The sequence below is a fragment of the Pseudophryne corroboree genome, unplaced genomic scaffold (assembly GCF_028390025.1).
Source record: "Pseudophryne corroboree isolate aPseCor3 unplaced genomic scaffold, aPseCor3.hap2 scaffold_449, whole genome shotgun sequence".
Classification (NCBI taxonomy): domain Eukaryota; kingdom Metazoa; phylum Chordata; class Amphibia; order Anura; family Myobatrachidae; genus Pseudophryne; species Pseudophryne corroboree.
The window spans coordinates 220,401-240,417 of record NW_026970071.1 but is presented as its reverse complement, the minus strand read 5'-3'; positions in this window follow the sequence as shown (position 1 = coordinate 240,417).

Genomic DNA, 20,017 nt, shown 5'->3' with positions numbered 1-20,017 from the left:
CACAATGCGAACTACAGGTAGTGCTGCAGGGCCCACACCCTTTTACTTGCCTTACAGAGCAGCTCTGGAGCTGTTACAGTGCCCAGATGCTGCAAGAAATCAGCTTGAATGCTTCAGGGGCTGGGGCATAGCCAACATGAGCCCCACAACCTCTAGTGTCTTTCGTTTGGGAGAAAAATGCAAAGGTACAATACAGCATTTCCTTGCCGATATCTCTCTTTTGCAAAGAGATAGGCATTGGAAAATTCAGGGCTATTACGTGTAGATGAAGCACTAAAAGGAGGCTTTAAAATTTTCATTCTAGTGTCTTTCGTTTGGGAGAAAAATGCAAAAGTACAATGCAGCTTTTCCTTGCCGATATCTCTCTTTTGCAAAGAGATAGGCATTGGAAAATTCAGGGCTATAACGTGTAGATGAAGCACTAAAAGGAGGCTTTAAAATTTTCAATCTAGTGTCCTTCGTTTGGGAGAAAAATGCAAAGGTACAATACAGCTTTTCCTTGCCAATATCTCTCTTTTGCAAAGAGCTAGGCATTGGAAAATGCAGGGCTATAACGTGTAGATGAAGCACTAACAGGAGGCTTTACAATTTTCATTCTAGTGTCTTTCGTTTGGGAGAAAAATGCAAAGGTACAATGCAGCTTTTCCTTGCCGATATCTCTCTTTTGCAAAGAGATAGGCATTGGAAAATGCAGGGCTATAACGTGTAGATGAAGCACTAACAGGAGGCTTTAAAATTTTCATTCTAGTGTCTTTCGTTTGGGAGAAAAATGCAAAGGTACAATACAGCATTTCCTTGCCGATATCTCTCTTTTGCACAGAGATAGGCATTGGAAAATTCAGGGCTATAACGTGTAGATGAAGCACTAACAGGAGGCTTTAAAATTTTCATTCTAGTGTCTTTCGTTTGGGAGAAAAATGCAAAGGTACAATACAGCTTTTCCTTGCCGATATCTCTCTTTTGCAAAGAGATAGGCATTGGAAAATTCAGGGCTATAACGTGTACATGAAGCACTAACAGGAGGCTTTAAAATGTTCATTCTAGTGTCCTTCGTTTGGGAGAAAAATGCAAAGGTACATACAGCTTTTCCTTGCCGATATCTCTCTTTTGCAAAGAGATAGGCATTGGAAAATTCAGGGCTATAACGTGTAGATGAAGCACTAATAGGAGGCTTTAAAATTTTCAATCTAGTGTCCTTCGTTTGGGAGAAAAATGCAAAGGTACAATGCAGCTTTTCCTTGCCAATATCTCTCTTTTGCAAAGAGCTAGGCATTGGAAAATGCAGGGCTATAACGTGTAGATGAAGCACTAACAGGAGGCTTTACAATTTTCATTCTAGTGTCTTTCGTTTGGGAGAAAAATGCAAAGGTACAATACAGTTTTTCCTTGCCGATATCTCTCTTTTGCAAAGAGATAGGCATTGGAAAATTCAGGGCTATAACGTGTAGATGAAGCACTAATAGGAGGCTTTAAAATTTTCAATCTAGTGTCCTTCGTTTGGGAGAAAAATGCAAAGGTACAATACAGCTTTTCCTTGCCAATATCTCTCTTTTGCAAAGAGCTAGGCATTGGAAAATTCAGGCCTATAACGTGTAGATGAAGCACTAACAGGAGGCTTTAAAATTTTCATTCTAGTGTCTTTCGTTTGGGAGAAAAATGCAAAGGTACAATACAGTTTTTCCTTGCCGATATCTCTCTTTTGCAAAGAGATAGGCATTGGAAAATTCAGGGCTATAACGTGTAGATGAAGCACTAACAGGAGGCTTTACAATTTTCATTCTAGTGTCTTTCGTTTGGGAGAAAAATGCAAAGGTACAATACAGCTTTTCCTTGCCGATATCTCTCTTTTGCAAAGAGATAGGCATTGGAAAATGCAGGGCTATAACGTGTAGATGAAGCACTAACAGGAGGCTTTAAAATTTTCATTCTAGTGTCTTTCGTTTGGGAGAAAAATGCAAAGGTACAATACAGCATTTCCTTGCCGATATCTCTCTTTTGCACAGAGATAGGCATTGGAAAATTCAGGGCTATAACGTGTAGATGAAGCACTAAAAGGAGGCTTTAAAATTTTCATTCTAGTGTCTTTCGTTTGGGAGAAAAATGCAAAAGTACAATGCAGCTTTTCCTTGCCGATATCTCTCTTTTGCAAAGAGATAGGCATTGGAAAATTCAGGGCTATAACGTGTAGATGAAGCACTAATAGGAGGCTTTAAAATTTTCAATCTAGTGTCCTTCGTTTGGGAGAAAAATGCAAAGGTACAATACAGCTTTTCCTTGCCAATATCTCTCTTTTGCAAAGAGCTAGGCATTGGAAAATGCAGGGCTATAACGTGTAGATGAAGCACTAACAGGAGGCTTTACAATTTTCATTCTAGTGTCTTTCGTTTGGGAGAAAAATGCAAAGGTACAATGCAGCTTTTCCTTGCCGATATCTCTCTTTTGCAAAGAGATAGGCATTGGAAAATTCAGGGCTATAACGTGTAGATGAAGCACTAATAGGAGGCTTTAAAATTTTCAATCTAGTGTCCCTCGTTTGGGAGAAAAATGCAAAGGTACAATACAGCTTTTCCTTGCCAATATCTCTCTTTTGCAAAGAGCTAGGCATTGGAAAATGCAGGGCTATAACGTGTAGATGAAGCACTAACAGGAGGCTTTACAATTTTCATTCTAGTGTCTTTCGTTTGGGAGAAAAATGCAAAGGTACAATGCAGCTTTTCCTTGCCGATATCTCTCTTTTGCAAAGAGATAGGCATTGGAAAATGCAGGGCTATAACGTGTAGATGAAGCACTAACAGGAGGCTTTAAAATTTTCATTCTAGTGTCTTTCGTTTGGGAGAAAAATGCAAAGGTACAATACAGCATTTCCTTGCCGATATCTCTCTTTTGCACAGAGATAGGCATTGGAAAATTCAGGGCTATAACGTGTAGATGAAGCACTAACAGGAGGCTTTAAAATTTTCATTCTAGTGTCTTTCGTTTGGGAGAAAAATGCAAAGGTACAATACAGCTTTTCCTTGCCGATATCTCTCTTTTGCAAAGAGATAGGCATTGGAAAATTCAAGGCTATAACGTGTAGATGAAGCACTAACAGGAGGCTTTAAAATTTTCATTCTAGTGTCCTTCGTTTGGGAGAAAAATGCAAAGGTACAATACAGCTAATCCTTGCCGATATCTCTCTTTTGCAAAGAGATAGGCATTGGAAAATTCAGGGCTATAACGTGTAGATGAAGCACTAATAGGAGGCTTTAAAATTTTCAATCTAGTGTCCTTCGTTTGGGAGAAAAATGCAAAGGTACAATGCAGCTTTTCCTTGCCAATATCTCTCTTTTGCAAAGAGCTAGGCATTGGAAAATGCAGGGCTATAACGTGTAGATGAAGCACTAACAGGAGGCTTTACAATTTTCATTCTAGTGTCTTTCGTTTGGGAGAAAAATGCAAAGGTACAATACAGTTTTTCCTTGCCGATATCTCTCTTTTGCAAAGAGATAGGCATTGGAAAATTCAGGGCTATAACGTGTAGATGAAGCACTAATAGGAGGCTTTAAAATTTTCAATCTAGTGTCCTTCGTTTGGGTGAAAAATGCAAAGGTACAAAACAGCTTTTCCTTGCCAATATCTCTCTTTTGCAAAGAGCTAGGCATTGGAAAATGCAGGGCTATAACGTGTAGATGAAGCACTAACAGGAGGCTTTACAATTTTCATTCTAGTGTCTTTCGTTTGGGAGAAAAATGCAAAGGTACAATGCAGCTTTTCCTTGCCGATATCTCTCTTTTGCAAAGAGATAGGCATTGGAAAATGCAGGGCTATAACGTGTAGATGAAGCACTAACAGGAGGCTTTAAAATTTTCATTCTAGTGTCTTTCGTTTGGGAGAAAAATGCAAAGGTACAATACAGCATTTCCTTGCCGATATCTCTCTTTAGGCATTGGAAAATTCAGGGCTATAACGTGTAGATGAAGCACTAACAGGAGGCTTTAAAATTTTCATTCTAGTGTCTTTCGTTTGGGAGAAAAATGCAAAGGTACAATACAGCTTTTCCTTGCCGATATCTGTCTTTTGCAAAGAGATAGGCATTGGAAAATTCAGGGCTATAACGTGTAGATGAAGCACTAACAGGAGGCTTTAAAATTTTCATTCTAGTGTCCTTCGTTTGGGAGAAAAATGCAAAGGTACAATACAGCTTTTCCTTGCCGATATCTCTCTTTTGCAAAGAGATAGGCATTGGAAAATTCAGGGCTATAACGTGTAGATGAAGCACTAATAGGAGGCTTTAAAATTTTCAATCTAGTGTCCTTCGTTTGGGAGAAAAATGCAAAGGTACAATACAGCTTTTCCTTGCCAATATCTCTCTTTTGCAAAGAGCTAGGCATTGGAAAATTCAGGGCTATAACGTGCAGATGAAGCACTAACAGGAGGCTTTAAAATTTTCATTCTAGTGTCTTTCGTTTGGGAGAAAAATGCAAAGGTACAATACAGCATTTCCTTGCCGATATCTCTCTTTTGCACAGAGATAGGCATTGGAAAATTCAGGGCTATAACGTGTAGATGAAGCACTAACAGGAGGCTTTAAAATTTTCATTCTAGTGTCTTTCGTTTGGGAGAAAAATGCAAAGGTACAATACAGCTTTTCCTTGCCGATATCTCTCTTTTGCAAAGAGATAGGCATTGGAAAATTCAGGGCTATAACGTGTACATGAAGCACTAACAGGAGGCTTTAAAATTTTAATTCTAGTGTCCTTCGTTTGGGAGAAAAATGCAAAGGTACAATACAGCTTTTCCTTGCCGATATCTCTCTTTTGCAAAGAGATAGGCATTGGAAAATTCAGGGCTATAACGTGTAGATGAAGCACTAATAGGAGGCTTTAAAATTTTCAATCTAGTGTCCTTCGTTTGGGAGAAAAATGCAAAGGTACAATGCAGCTTTTCCTTGCCAATATCTCTCTTTTGCAAAGAGCTAGGCATTGGAAAATGCAGGGCTATAACGTGTAGATGAAGCACTAACAGGAGGCTTTACAATTTTCATTCTAGTGTCTTTCGTTTGGGAGAAAAATGCAAAGGTACAATACAGTTTTTCCTTGCCGATATCTCTCTTTTGCAAAGAGATAGGCATTGGAAAATTCAGGGCTATAACGTGTAGATGAAGCACTAATAGGAGGCTTTAAAATTTTCAATCTAGTGTCCTTCGTTTGGGAGAAAAATGCAAAGGTACAATACAGCTTTTCCTTGCCAATATCTCTCTTTTGCAAAGAGCTAGGCATTGGAAAATTCAGGCCTATAACGTGTAGATGAAGCACTAACAGGAGGCTTTAAAATTTTCATTCTAGTGTCTTTCGTTTGGGAGAAAAATGCAAAGGTACAATACAGTTTTTCCTTGCCGATATCTCTCTTTTGCAAAGAGATAGGCATTGGAAAATTCAGGGCTATAACGTGTAGATGAAGCACTAACAGGAGGCTTTACAATTTTCATTCTAGTGTCTTTCGTTTGGGAGAAAAATGCAAAGGTACAATACAGCTTTTCCTTGCCGATATCTCTCTTTTGCAAAGAGATAGGCATTGGAAAATGCAGGGCTATAACGTGTAGATGAAGCACTAACAGGAGGCTTTAAAATTTTCATTCTAGTGTCTTTCGTTTGGGAGAAAAATGCAAAGGTACAATACAGCATTTCCTTGCCGATATCTCTCTTTTGCACAGAGATAGGCATTGGAAAATTCAGGGCTATAACGTGTAGATGAAGCACTAACATGAGGCTTTAAAATTTTCATTCTAGTGTCTTTCGTTTGGGAGAAAAATGCAAAGGTACAATACAGCTTTTCCTTACCGATATCTCTCTTTTGCAAAGAGATAGGCATTGGAAAATTCAGGGCTATAACGTGTAGATGAAGCACTAATAGGAGGCTTTAAAATTTTCAATGTAGTGTCCTTCGTTTGGGAGAAAAATGCAAAGGTACAATACAGCTTTTCCTTGCCAATATCTCTCTTTTGCAAAGAGCTAGGCATTGGAAAATGCAGGGCTATAACGTGTAGATGAAGCACTAACAGGAGGCTTTACAATTTTCATTCTAGTGTCTTTCGTTTGGGAGAAAAATGCAAAGGTACAATGCAGCTTTTCCTTGCCGATATCTCTCTTTTGCAAAGAGATAGGCATTGGAAAATGCAGGGCTATAACGTGTAGATGAAGCACTAACAGGAGGCTTTAAAATTTTCATTCTAGTGTCTTTCGTTTGGGAGAAAAATGCAAAGGTACAATACAGCATTTCCTTGCCGATATCTCTCTTTTGCACAGAGATAGGCATTGGAAAATTCAGGGCTATAACGTGTAGATGAAGCACTAACAGGAGGCTTTAAAATTTTCATTCTAGTGTCTTTCGTTTGGGAGAAAAATGCAAAGGTACAATACAGCTTTTCCTTGCCGATATCTCTCTTTTGCAAAGAGATAGGCATTGGAAAATGCAGGGCTATAACGTGTAGATGAAGCACTAACAGGAGGCTTTACAATTTTCATTCTAGTGTCTTTCGTTTGGGAGAAAAATGCAAAGGTACAATGCAGCTTTTCCTTGCCGATATCTCTCTTTTGCAAAGAGATAGGCATTGGAAAATGCAGGGCTATAACGTGTAGATGAAGCACTAACAGGAGGCTTTAAAATTTTCATTCTAGTGTCTTTCGTTTGGGAGAAAAATGCAAAGGTACAATACAGCATTTCCTTGCCGATATCTCTCTTTTGCACAGAGATAGGCATTGGAAAATTCAGGGCTATAACGTGTAGATGAAGCACTAACAGGAGGCTTTAAAATTTTCATTCTAGTGTCTTTCGTTTGGGAGAAAAATGCAAAGGTACAATACAGCTTTTCCTTGCCGATATCTCTCTTTTGCAAAGAGATAGGCATTGGAAAATTCAGGGCTATAACGTGTAGATGAAGCACTAACAGGAGGCTTTAAAATTTTCATTCTAGTGTCCTTCGTTTGGGAGAAAAATGCAAAGGTACAATACAGCTTTTCCTTGCCGATATCTCTCTTTTGCAAAGAGATAGGCATTGGAAAATTCAGGGCTATAACGTGTAGATGAAGCACTAATAGGAGGCTTTAAAATTTTCAATCTAGTGTCCTTCGTTTGGGAGAAAAATGCAAAGGTACAATACAGCTTTTCCTTGCCAATATCTCTCTTTTGCAAAGAGCTAGGCATTGGAAAATTCAGGGCTATAACGTGTAGATGAAGCACTAACAGGAGGCTTTAAAATTTTCATTCTAGTGTCTTTCGTTTGGGAGAAAAATGCAAAGGTACAATACAGTTTTTCCTTGCCGATATCTCTCTTTTGCAAAGAGATAGGCATTGGAAAATTCAGGGCTATAACGTGTAGATGAAGCACTAACAGGAGGCTTTACAATTTTCATTCTAGTGTCTTTCGTTTGGGAGAAAAATGCAAAGGTACAATACAGCTTTTCCTTGCCGATATCTCTCTTATGCAAAGAGATAGGCATTGGAAAATGCAGGGCTATAACGTGTAGATGAAGCACTAACAGGAGGCTTTAAAATTTTCATTCTAGTGTCTTTCGTTTGGGAGAAAAATGCAAAGGTACAATACAGCATTTCCTTGCCGATATCTCTCTTTTGCAAAGAGATAGGCATTGGAAAATTCAGGACTATTACGTGTAGATGAAGCACTAAAAGGAGGCTTTAAAATTTTCATTCTAGTGTCTTTCGTTTGGGAGAAAAATGCAAAAGTACAATGCAGCTTTTCCTTGCCGATATCTCTCTTTTGCAAAGAGATAGGCATTGGAAAATTCAGGGCTATAACGTGTAGATGAAGCACTAATAGGAGGCTTTAAAATTTTCAATCTAGTGTCCTTCGTTTGGGAGAAAAATGCAAAGGTACAATACAGCTTTTCCTTGCCAATATCTCTCTTTTGCAAAGAGCTAGGCATTGGAAAATTCAGGGCTATAACGTGTAGATGAAGCACTAATAGGAGGCTTTAAAATTTTCAATCTAGTGTCCTTCGTTTGGGAGAAAAATGCAAAGGTACAATACAGCTTTTCCTTGCCAATATCTCTCTTTTGCAAAGAGCTAGGCATTGGAAAATGCAGGGCTATAACGTGTAGATGAAGCACTAACAGGAGGCTTTACAATTTTCATTCTAGTGTCTTTCGTTTGGGAGAAAAATGCAAAGGTACAATGCAGCTTTTCCTTGCCGATATCTCTCTTTTGCAAAGAGATAGGCATTGGAAAATGCAGGGCTATAACGTGTAGATGAAGCACTAACAGGAGGCTTTAAAATTTTCATTCTAGTGTCTTTCGTTTGGGAGAAAAATGCAAAGGTACAATACAGCTTTTCCTTGCCGATATCTCTCTTTTGCAAAGAGATAGGCATTGGAAAATTCAGGGCTATAACGTGTAGATGAAGCACTAACAGGAGGCTTTAAAATTTTCATTCTAGTGTCCTTCGTTTGGGAGAAAAATGCAAAGGTACAATACAGCTTTTCCTTGCCGATATCTCTCTTTTGCAAAGAGATAGGCATTGGAAAATTCAGGGCTATAACGTGTAGATGAAGCACTAATAGGAGGCTTTAAAATTTTCAATCTAGTGTCCTTCGTTTGGGAGAAAAATGCAAAGGTACAATACAGCTTTTCCTTGCCAATATCTCTCTTTTGCAAAGAGCTAGGCATTGGAAAATTCAGGGCTATAACGTGTAGATGAAGCACTAACAGGAGGCTTTAAAATTTTCATTCTAGTGTCTTTCGTTTGGGAGAAAAATGCAAAGGTACAATACAGTTTTTCCTTGCCGATATCTCTCTTTTGCAAAGAGATAGGCATTGGAAAATTCAGGGCTATAACGTGTAGATGAAGCACTAACAGGAGGCTTTACAATTTTCATTCTAGTGTCTTTCGTTTGGGAGAAAAATGCAAAGGTACAATACAGCTTTTCCTTGCCGATATCTCTCTTTTGCAAAGAGATAGGCATTGGAAAATTCAGGACTATTACGTGTAGATGAAGCACTAAAAGGAGGCTTTAAAATTTTCATTCTAGTGTCTTTCGTTTGGGAGAAAAATGCAAAAGTACATTGCAGCTTTTCCTTGCCGATATCTCTCTTTTGCAAAGAGATAGGCATTGGAAAATTCAGGGCTATAACGTGTAGATGAAGCACTAATAGGAGGCTTTAAAATTTTCAATCTAGTGTCCTTCGTTTGGGAGAAAAATGCAAAGGTACAATACAGCTTTTCCTTGCCAATATCTCTCTTTTGCAAAGAGCTAGGCATTGGAAAATGCAGGGCTATAACGTGTAGATGAAGCACTAACAGGAGGCTTTACAATTTTCATTCTAGTGTCTTTCGTTTGGAGAAAAATGCAAAGGTACAATACAGTTTTTCCTTGCCGATATCTCTCTTTTGCAAAGAGATAGGCATTGGAAAATTCAGGGCTATAACGTGTAGATGAAGCACTAATAGGAGGCTTTAAAATTTTCAATCTAGTGTCCTTCGTTTGGGAGAAAAATGCAAAGGTACAATACAGCTTTTCCTTGCCAATATCTCTCTTTTGCAAAGAGCTAGGCATTGGAAAATTCAGGGCTATAACGTGTAGATGAAGCACTAACAGGAGGCTTTAAAATTTTAATTCTAGTGTCTTTCGTTTGGGAGAAAAATGCAAAGGTACAATACAGCATTTCCTTGCCGATATCTCTCTTTTGCAAAGAGATAGGCATTGGAAAATTCAGGACTATTACGTGTAGATGAAGCACTAAAAGGAGGCTTTAAAATTTTCATTCTAGTGTCTTTCGTTTGGGAGAAAAATGCAAAAGTACAATGCAGCTTTTCCTTGCCGATATCTCTCTTTTGCAAAGAGATAGGCATTGGAAAATTCAGGGCTATAACGTGTAGATGAAGCACTAATAGGAGGCTTTAAAATTTTCAATCTAGTGTCCTTCGTTTGGGAGAAAAATGCAAAGGTACAATACAGCTTTTCCTTGCCAATATCTCTCTTTTGCAAAGAGCTAGGCATTGGAAAATTCAGGGCTATAACGTGTAGATGAAGCACTAATAGGAGGCTTTAAAATTTTCAATCTAGTGTCCTTCGTTTGGGAGAAAAATGCAAAGGTACAATACAGCTTTTCCTTGCCAATATCTCTCTTTTGCAAAGAGCTAGGCATTGGAAAATGCAGGGCTATAACGTGTAGATGAAGCACTAACAGGAGGCTTTACAATTTTCATTCTAGTGTCTTTCGTTTGGAGAAAAATGCAAAGGTACAATACAGTTTTTCCTTGCCGATATCTCTCTTTTGCAAAGAGATAGGCATTGGAAAATTCAGGGCTATAACGTGTAGATGAAGCACTAATAGGAGGCTTTAAAATTTTCAATCTAGTGTCCTTCGTTTGGGAGAAAAATGCAAAGGTACAATACAGCTTTTCCTTGCCAATATCTCTCTTTTGCAAAGAGCTAGGCATTGGAAAATTCAGGGCTATAACGTGTAGATGAAGCACTAACAGGAGGCTTTCAAATTTTCATTCTAGTGTCTTTCGTTTGGGAGAAAAATGCAAAGGTACAATACAGTTTTTCCTTGCCGATATCTCTCTTTTGCAAAGAGATAGGCATTGGAAAATTCAGGGCTATAACGTGTAGATGAAGCACTAACAGGAGGCTTTACAATTTTCATTCTAGTGTCTTTCGTTTGGGAGAAAAATGCAAAGGTACAATACAGCTTTTCCTTGCCGATATCTCTCTTTTGCAAAGAGATAGGCATTGGAAAATGCAGGGCTATAACGTGTAGATGAAGCACTAACAGGAGGCTTTAAAATTTTCATTCTAGTGTCTTTCGTTTGGGAGAAAAATGCAAAGGTACAATACAGCATTTCCTTGCCGATATCTCTCTTTTGCAAAGAGATAGGTATTGGAAAATTCAGGACTATTACGTGTAGATGAAGCACTAAAAGGAGGCTTTAAAATTTTCATTCTAGTGTCTTTCGTTTGGGAGAAAAATGCAAAAGTACAATGCAGCTTTTCCTTGCCGATATCTCTCTTTTGCAAAGAGATAGGCATTGGAAAATTCAGGGCTATAACGTGTAGATGAAGCACTAATAGGAGGCTTTAAAATTTTCAATCTAGTGTCCTTCGTTTGGGAGAAAAATGCAAAGGTACAATACAGCTTTTCCTTGCCAATATCTCTCTTTTGCAAAGAGCTAGGCATTGGAAAATTCAGGGCTATAACGTGTAGATGAAGCACTAATAGGAGGCTTTAAAATTTTCAATCTAGTGTCCTTCGTTTGGGAGAAAAATGCAAAGGTACAATACAGCTTTTCCTTGCCAATATCTCTCTTTTGCAAAGAGCTAGGCATTGGAAAATGCAGGGCTATAACGTGTAGATGAAGCACTAACAGGAGGCTTTACAATTTTCATTCTAGTGTCTTTCGTTTGGGAGAAAAATGCAAAGGTACAATGCAGCTTTTCCTTGCCGATATCTCTCTTTTGTAAAGAGATAGGCATTGGAAAATGCAGGGCTATAACGTGTAGATGAAGCACTAACAGGAGGCTTTAAAATTTTCATTCTAGTGTCTTTCGTTTGGGAGAAAAATGCAAAGGTACAATACAGCATTTCCTTGCCGATATCTCTCTTTTGCAAAGAGATAGGCATTGGAAAATTCAGGACTATTACGTGTAGATGAAGCACTAAAAGGAGGCTTTAAAATTTTCATTCTAGTGTCTTTCGTTTGGGAGAAAAATGCAAAAGTACATTGCAGCTTTTCCTTGCCGATATCTCTCTTTTGCAAAGAGATAGGCATTGGAAAATTCAGGGCTATAACGTGTAGATGAAGCACTAATAGGAGGCTTTAAAATTTTCAATCTAGTGTCCTTCGTTTGGGAGAAAAATGCAAAGGTACAATACAGCTTTTCCTTGCCAATATCTCTCTTTTGCAAAGAGCTAATCATTGGAAAATTCAGGGCTATAACGTGTAGATGAAGCACTAATAGGAGGCTTTAAAATTTTCAATCTAGTGTCCTTCGTTTGGGAGAAAAATGCAAAGGTACAATACAGCTTTTCCTTGCCAATATCTCTCTTTTGCAAAGAGCTAGGCATTGGAAAATGCAGGGCTATAACGTGTAGATGAAGCACTAACAGGAGGCTTTACAATTTTCATTCTAGTGTCTTTCGTTTGGGAGAAAAATGCAAAGGTACAATGCAGCTTTTCCTTGCCGATATCTCTCTTTTGTAAAGAGATAGGCATTGGAAAATGCAGGGCTATAACGTGTAGATGAAGCACTAACAGGAGGCTTTAAAATTTTCATTCTAGTGTCTTTCGTTTGGGAGAAAAATGCAAAGGTACAATACAGCTTTTCCTTGCCGATATCTCTCTTTTGCAAAGAGATAGGCATTGGAAAATTCAGGGCTATAACGTGTAGATGAAGCACTAACAGGAGGCTTTAAAATTTTCATTCTAGTGTCCTTCGTTTGGGAGAAAAATGCAAAGGTACAATACAGCTTTTCCTTGCCGATATCTCTCTTTTGCAAAGAGATAGGCATTGGAAAATTCAGGGCTATAACGTGTAGATGAAGCACTAATAGGAAGCTTTAAAATTTTCAATCTAGTGTCCTTCGTTTGGGAGAAAAATGCAAAGGTACAATACAGCTTTTCCTTGCCAATATCTCTCTTTTGCAAAGAGCTAGGCATTGGAAAATTCAGGGCTATAACGTGTAGATGAAGCACTAACAGGAGGCTTTAAAATTTTCATTCTAGTGTCTTTCGTTTGGGAGAAAAATGCAAAGGTACAATACAGTTTTTCCTTGCCGATATCTCTCTTTTGCAAAGAGATAGGCATTGGAAAATTCAGGGCTATAACGTGTAGATGAAGCACTAACAGGAGGCTTTACAATTTTCATTCTAGTGTCTTTCGTTTGGGAGAAAAATGCAAAGGTACAATACAGCTTTTCCTTGCCGATATCTCTCTTTTGCAAAGAGATAGGCATTGGAAAATGCAGGGCTATAACGTGTAGATGAAGCACTAACAGGAGGCTTTAAAATTTTCATTCTAGTGTCTTTCGTTTGGGAGAAAAATGCAAAGGTACAATACAGCATTTCCTTGACGATATCTCTCTTTTGCAAAGAGATAGGCATTGGAAAATTCAGGACTATTACGTGTAGATGAAGCACTAAAAGGAGGCTTTAAAATTTTCATTCTAGTGTCTTTCGTTTGGGAGAAAAATGCAAAAGTACATTGCAGCTTTTCCTTGCCGATATCTCTCTTTTGCAAAGAGATAGGCATTGGAAAATGCAGGGCTATAACGTGTAGATGAAGCACTAATAGGAGGCTTTAAAATTTTCAATCTAGTGTCCTTCGTTTGGGAGAAAAATGCAAAGGTACAATACAGCTTTTCCTTGCCAATATCTCTCTTTTGCAAAGAGCTAGGCATTGGAAAATGCAGGGCTATAACGTGTAGATGAAGCACTAACAGGAGGCTTTACAATTTTCATTCTAGTGTCTTTCGTTTGGGAGAAAAATGCAAAGGTACAATACAGTTTTTCCTTGCCGATATCTCTCTTTTGCAAAGAGATAGGCATTGGAAAATTCAGGGCTATAACGTGTAGATGAAGCACTAACAGGAGGCTTTACAATTTTCATTCTAGTGTCTTTCGTTTGGGAGAAAAATGCAAAGGTACAATACAGCTTTTCCTTGCCGATATCTCTCTTTTGCAAAGAGATAGGCATTGGAAAATGCAGGGCTATAACGTGTAGATGAAGCACTAACAGGAGGCTTTAAAATTTTCATTCTAGTGTCTTTCGTTTGGGAGAAAAATGCAAAGGTACAATACAGCATTTCCTTGCCGATATCTCTCTTTTGCAAAGAGATAGGCATTGGAAAATTCAGGACTATTACGTGTAGATGAAGCACTAAAAGGAGGCTTTAAAATTTTCATTCTAGTGTCTTTCGTTTGGGAGAAAAATGCAAAAGTACAATGCAGCTTTTCCTTGCCGATATCTCTCTTTTGCAAAGAGCTAGACATTGGAAAATTCAGGGCTATAACGTGTAGATGAAGCACTAACAGGAGGCTTTAAAATTTTCATTCTAGTGTCTTTCGTTTGGGAGAAAAATGCAAAGGTACAATACAGTTTTTCCTTGCCGATATCTCTCTTTTGCAAAGAGATAGGCATTGGAAAATTCAGGGCTATAACGTGTAGATGAAGCACTAACAGGAGGCTTTACAATTTTCATTCTAGTGTCTTTCGTTTGGGAGAAAAATGCAAAGGTACAATACAGCTTTTCCTTGCCGATATCTCTCTTTTGCAAAGAGATAGGCATTGGAAAATGCAGGGCTATAACGTGTAGATGAAGCACTAACAGGAGGCTTTAAAATTTTCATTCTAGTGTCTTTCGTTTGGGAGAAAAATGCAAAGGTACAATACAGCTTTTCCTTGCCAATATCTCTCTTTTGCAAAGAGCTAGGCATTGGAAAATTCAGGGCTATAACGTGTAGATGAAGCACTAACAGGAGGCTTTAAAATTTTCATTCTAGTGTCTTTCGTTTGGGAGAAAAATGCAAAGGTACAATACAGTTTTTCCTTGCCGATATCTCTCTTTTGCAAAGAGATAGGCATTGGAAAATTCAGGGCTATAACGTGTAGATGAAGCACTAACAGGAGGCTTTACAATTTTCATTCTAGTGTCTTTCGTTTGGGAGAAAAATGCAAAGGTACAATACAGCTTTTCCTTGCCGATATCTCTCTTTTGCAAAGAGATAGGCATTGGAAAATTCAGGACTATTACGTGTAGATGAAGCACTAAAAGGAGGCTTTAAAATTTTCATTCTAGTGTCTTTCGTTTGGGAGAAAAATGCAAAAGTACATTGCAGCTTTTCCTTGCCGATATCTCTCTTTTGCAAAGAGATAGGCATTGGAAAATTCAGGGCTATAACGTGTAGATGAAGCACTAATAGGAGGCTTTAAAATTTTCAATCTAGTGTCCTTCGTTTGGGAGAAAAATGCAAAGGTACAATACAGCTTTTCCTTGCCAATATCTCTCTTTTGCAAAGAGCTAGGCATTGGAAAATGCAGGGCTATAACGTGTAGATGAAGCACTAACAGGAGGCTTTACAATTTTCATTCTAGTGTCTTTCGTTTGGAGAAAAATGCAAAGGTACAATACAGTTTTTCCTTGCCGATATCTCTCTTTTGCAAAGAGATAGGCATTGGAAAATTCAGGGCTATAACGTGTAGATGAAGCACTAATAGGAGGCTTTAAAATTTTCAATCTAGTGTCCTTCGTTTGGGAGAAAAATGCAAAGGTACAATACAGCTTTTCCTTGCCAATATCTCTCTTTTGCAAAGAGCTAGGCATTGGAAAATTCAGGGCTATAACGTGTAGATGAAGCACTAACAGGAGGCTTTAAAATTTTCATTCTAGTGTCTTTCGTTTGGGAGAAAAATGCAAAGGTACAATACAGCATTTCCTTGCCGATATCTCTCTTTTGCAAAGAGATAGGCATTGGAAAATTCAGGACTATTACGTGTAGATGAAGCACTAAAAGGAGGCTTTAAAATTTTCATTCTAGTGTCTTTCGTTTGGGAGAAAAATGCAAAAGTACAATGCAGCTTTTCCTTGCCGATATCTCTCTTTTGCAAAGAGATAGGCATTGGAAAATTCAGGGCTATAACGTGTAGATGAAGCACTAATAGGAGGCTTTAAAATTTTCAATCTAGTGTCCTTCGTTTGGGAGAAAAATGCAAAGGTACAATACAGCTTTTCCTTGCCAATATCTCTCTTTTGCAAAGAGCTAGGCATTGGAAAATTCAGGGCTATAACGTGTAGATGAAGCACTAATAGGAGGCTTTAAAATTTTCAATCTAGTGTCCTTCGTTTGGGAGAAAAATGCAAAGGTACAATACAGCTTTTCCTTGCCAATATCTCTCTTTTGCAAAGAGCTAGGCATTGGAAAATGCAGGGCTATAACGTGTAGATGAAGCACTAACAGGAGGCTTTACAATTTTCATTCTAGTGTCTTTCGTTTGGAGAAAAATGCAAAGGTACAATACAGTTTTTCCTTGCCGATATCTCTCTTTTGCAAAGAGATAGGCATTGGAAAATTCAGGGCTATAACGTGTAGATGAAGCACTAATAGGAGGCTTTAAAATTTTCAATCTAGTGTCCTTCGTTTGGGAGAAAAATGCAAAGGTACAATACAGCTTTTCCTTGCCAATATCTCTCTTTTGCAAAGAGCTAGGCATTGGAAAATTCAGGGCTGTAACGTGTAGATGAAGCACTAACAGGAGGCTTTCAAATTTTCATTCTAGTGTCTTTCGTTTGGGAGAAAAATGCAAAGGTACAATACAGTTTTTCCTTGCCGATATCTCTCTTTTGCAAAGAGATAGGCATTGGAAAATTCAGGGCTATAACGTGTAGATGAAGCACTAACAGGAGGCTTTACAATTTTCATTCTAGTGTCTTTCGTTTGGGAGAAAAATGCAAAGGTACAATACAGCTTTTCCTTGCCGATATCTCTCTTTTGCAAAGAGATAGGCATTGGAAAATGCAGGGCTATAACGTGTAGATGAAGCACTAACAGGAGGCTTTAAAATTTTCATTCTAGTGTCTTTCGTTTGGGAGAAAAATGCAAAGGTACAATACAGCATTTCCTTGCCGATATCTCTCTTTTGCAAAGAGATAGGTATTGGAAAATTCAGGACTATTACGTGTAGATGAAGCACTAAAAGGAGGCTTTAAAATTTTCATTCTAGTGTCTTTCGTTTGGGAGAAAAATGCAAAAGTACAATGCAGCTTTTCCTTGCCGATATCTCTCTTTTGCAAAGAGATAGGCTTTGGAAAATTCAGGGCTATAACGTGTAGATGAAGCACTAATAGGAGGCTTTAAAATTTTCAATCTAGTGTCCTTCGTTTGGGAGAAAAATGCAAAGGTACAATACAGCTTTTCCTTGCCAATATCTCTCTTTTGCAAAGAGCTAGGCATTGGAAAATTCAGGGCTATAACGTGTAGATGAAGCACTAATAGGAGGCTTTAAAATTTTCAATCTAGTGTCCTTCGTTTGGGAGAAAAATGCAAAGGTACAATACAGCTTTTCCTTGCCAATATCTCTCTTTTGCAAAGAGCTAGGCATTGGAAAATGCAGGGCTATAACGTGTAGATGAAGCACTAACAGGAGGCTTTACAATTTTCATTCTAGTGTCTTTCGTTTGGGAGAAAAATGCAAAGGTACAATGCAGCTTTTCCTTGCCGATATCTCTCTTTTGTAAAGAGATAGGCATTGGAAAATGCAGGGCTATAACGTGTAGATGAAGCACTAACAGGAGGCTTTAAAATTTTCATTCTAGTGTCTTTCGTTTGGGAGAAAAATGCAAAGGTACAATACAGCATTTCCTTGCCGATATCTCTCTTTTGCAAAGAGATAGGCATTGGAAAATTCAGGACTATTACGTGTAGATGAAGCACTAAAAGGAGGCTTTAAAATTTTCATTCTAGTGTCTTTCGTTTGGGAGAAAAATGCAAAAGTACATTGCAGCTTTTCCTTGCCGATATCTCTCTTTTGCAAAGAGATAGGCATTGGAAAATTCAGGGCTATAACGTGTAGATGAAGCACTAATAGGAGGCTTTAAAATTTTCAATCTAGTGTCCTTCGTTTGGGAGAAAAATGCAAAGGTACAATACAGCTTTTCCTTGCCAATATCTCTCTTTTGCAAAGAGCTAATCATTGGAAAATTCAGGGCTATAACGTGTAGATGAAGCACTAATAGGAGGCTTTAAAATTTTCAATCTAGTGTCCTTCGTTTGGGAGAAAAATGCAAAGGTACAATACAGCTTTTCCTTGCCAATATCTCTCTTTTGCAAAGAGCTAGGCATTGGAAAATGCAGGGCTATAACGTGTAGATGAAGCACTAACAGGAGGCTTTACAATTTTCATTCTAGTGTCTTTCGTTTGGGAGAAAAATGCAAAGGTACAATGCAGCTTTTCCTTGCCGATATCTCTCTTTTGTAAAGAGATAGGCATTGGAAAATGCAGGGCTATAACGTGTAGATGAAGCACTAACAGGAGGCTTTAAAATTTTCATTCTAGTGTCTTTCGTTTGGGAGAAAAATGCAAAGGTACAATACAGCTTTTCCTTGCCGATATCTCTCTTTTGCAAAGAGATAGGCATTGGAAAATTCAGGGCTATAACGTGTAGATGAAGCACTAACAGGAGGCTTTAAAATTTTCATTCTAGTGTCCTTCGTTTGGGAGAAAAATGCAAAGGTACAATACAGCTTTTCCTTGCCGATATCTCTCTTTTGCAAAGAGATAGGCATTGGAAAATTCAGGGCTATAACGTGTAGATGAAGCACTAATAGGAAGCTTTAAAATTTTCAATCTAGTGTCCTTCGTTTGGGAGAAAAATGCAAAGGTACAATACAGCTTTTCCTTGCCAATATCTCTCTTTTGCAAAGAGCTAGGCATTGGAAAATTCAGGGCTATAACGTGTAGATGAAGCACTAACAGGAGGCTTTAAAATTTTCATTCTAGTGTCTTTCGTTTGGGAGAAAAATGCAAAGGTACAATACAGTTTTTCCTTGCCGATATCTCTCTTTTGCAAAGAGATAGGCATTGGAAAATTCAGGGCTATAACGTGTAGATGAAGCACTAACAGGAGGCTTTACAATTTTCATTCTAGTGTCTTTCGTTTGGGAGAAAAATGCAAAGGTACAATACAGCTTTTCCTTGCCGATATCTCTCTTTTGCAAAGAGATAGGCATTGGAAAATGCAGGGCTATAACGTGTAGATGAAGCACTAACAGGAGGCTTTAAAATTTTCATTCTAGTGTCTTTCGTTTGGGAGAAAAATGCAAAGGTACAATACAGCATTTCCTTGACGATATCTCTCTTTTGCAAAGAGATAGGCATTGGAAAATTCAGGACTATTACGTGTAGATGAAGCACTAAAAGGAGGCTTTAAAATTTTCATTCTAGTGTCTTTCGTTTGGGAGAAAAATGCAAAAGTACATTGCAGCTTTTCCTTGCCGATATCTCTCTTTTGCAAAGAGATAGGCATTGGAAAATGCAGGGCTATAACGTGTAGATGAAGCACTAATAGGAGGCTTTAAAATTTTCAATCTAGTGTCCTTCGTTTGGGAGAAAAATGCAAAGGTACAATACAGCTTTTCCTTGCCAATATCTCTCTTTTGCAAAGAGCTAGGCATTGGAAAATGCAGGGCTATAACGTGTAGATGAAGCACTAACAGGAGGCTTTACAATTTTCATTCTAGTGTCTTTCGTTTGGGAGAAAAATGCAAAGGTACAATACAGTTTTTCCTTGCCGATATCTCTCTTTTGCAAAGAGATAGGCATTGGAAAATTCAGGGCTATAACGTGTAGATGAAGCACTAACAGGAGGCTTTACAATTTTCATTCTAGTGTCTTTCGTTTGGGAGAAAAATGCAAAGGTACAATACAGCTTTTCCTTGCCGATATCTCTCTTTTGCAAAGAGATAGGCATTGGAAAATGCAGGGCTATAACGTGTAGATGAAGCACTAACAGGAGGCTTTAAAATTTTCATTCTAGTGTCTTTCGTTTGGGAGAAAAATGCAAAGGTACAATACAGCATTTCCTTGCCGATATCTCTCTTTTGCAAAGAGATAGGCATTGGAAAATTCAGGACTATTACGTGTAGATGAAGCACTAAAAGGAGGCTTTAAAATTTTCATTCTAGTGTCTTTCGTTTGGGAGAAAAATGCAAAAGTACAATGCAGCTTTTCCTTGCCGATATCTCTCTTTTGCAAAGAGCTAGACATTGGAAAATTCAGGGCTATAACGTGTAGATGAAGCACTAACAGGAGGCTTTAAAATTTTCATTCTAGTGTCTTTCGTTTGGGAGAAAAATGCAAAGGTACAATACAGTTTTTCCTTGCCGATATCTCTCTTTTGCAAAGAGATAGGCATTGGAAAATTCAGGGCTATAACGTGTAGATGAAGCACTAACAGGAGGCTTTACAATTTTCATTCTAGTGTCTTTCGTTTGGGAGAAAAATGCAAAGGTACAATACAGCTTTT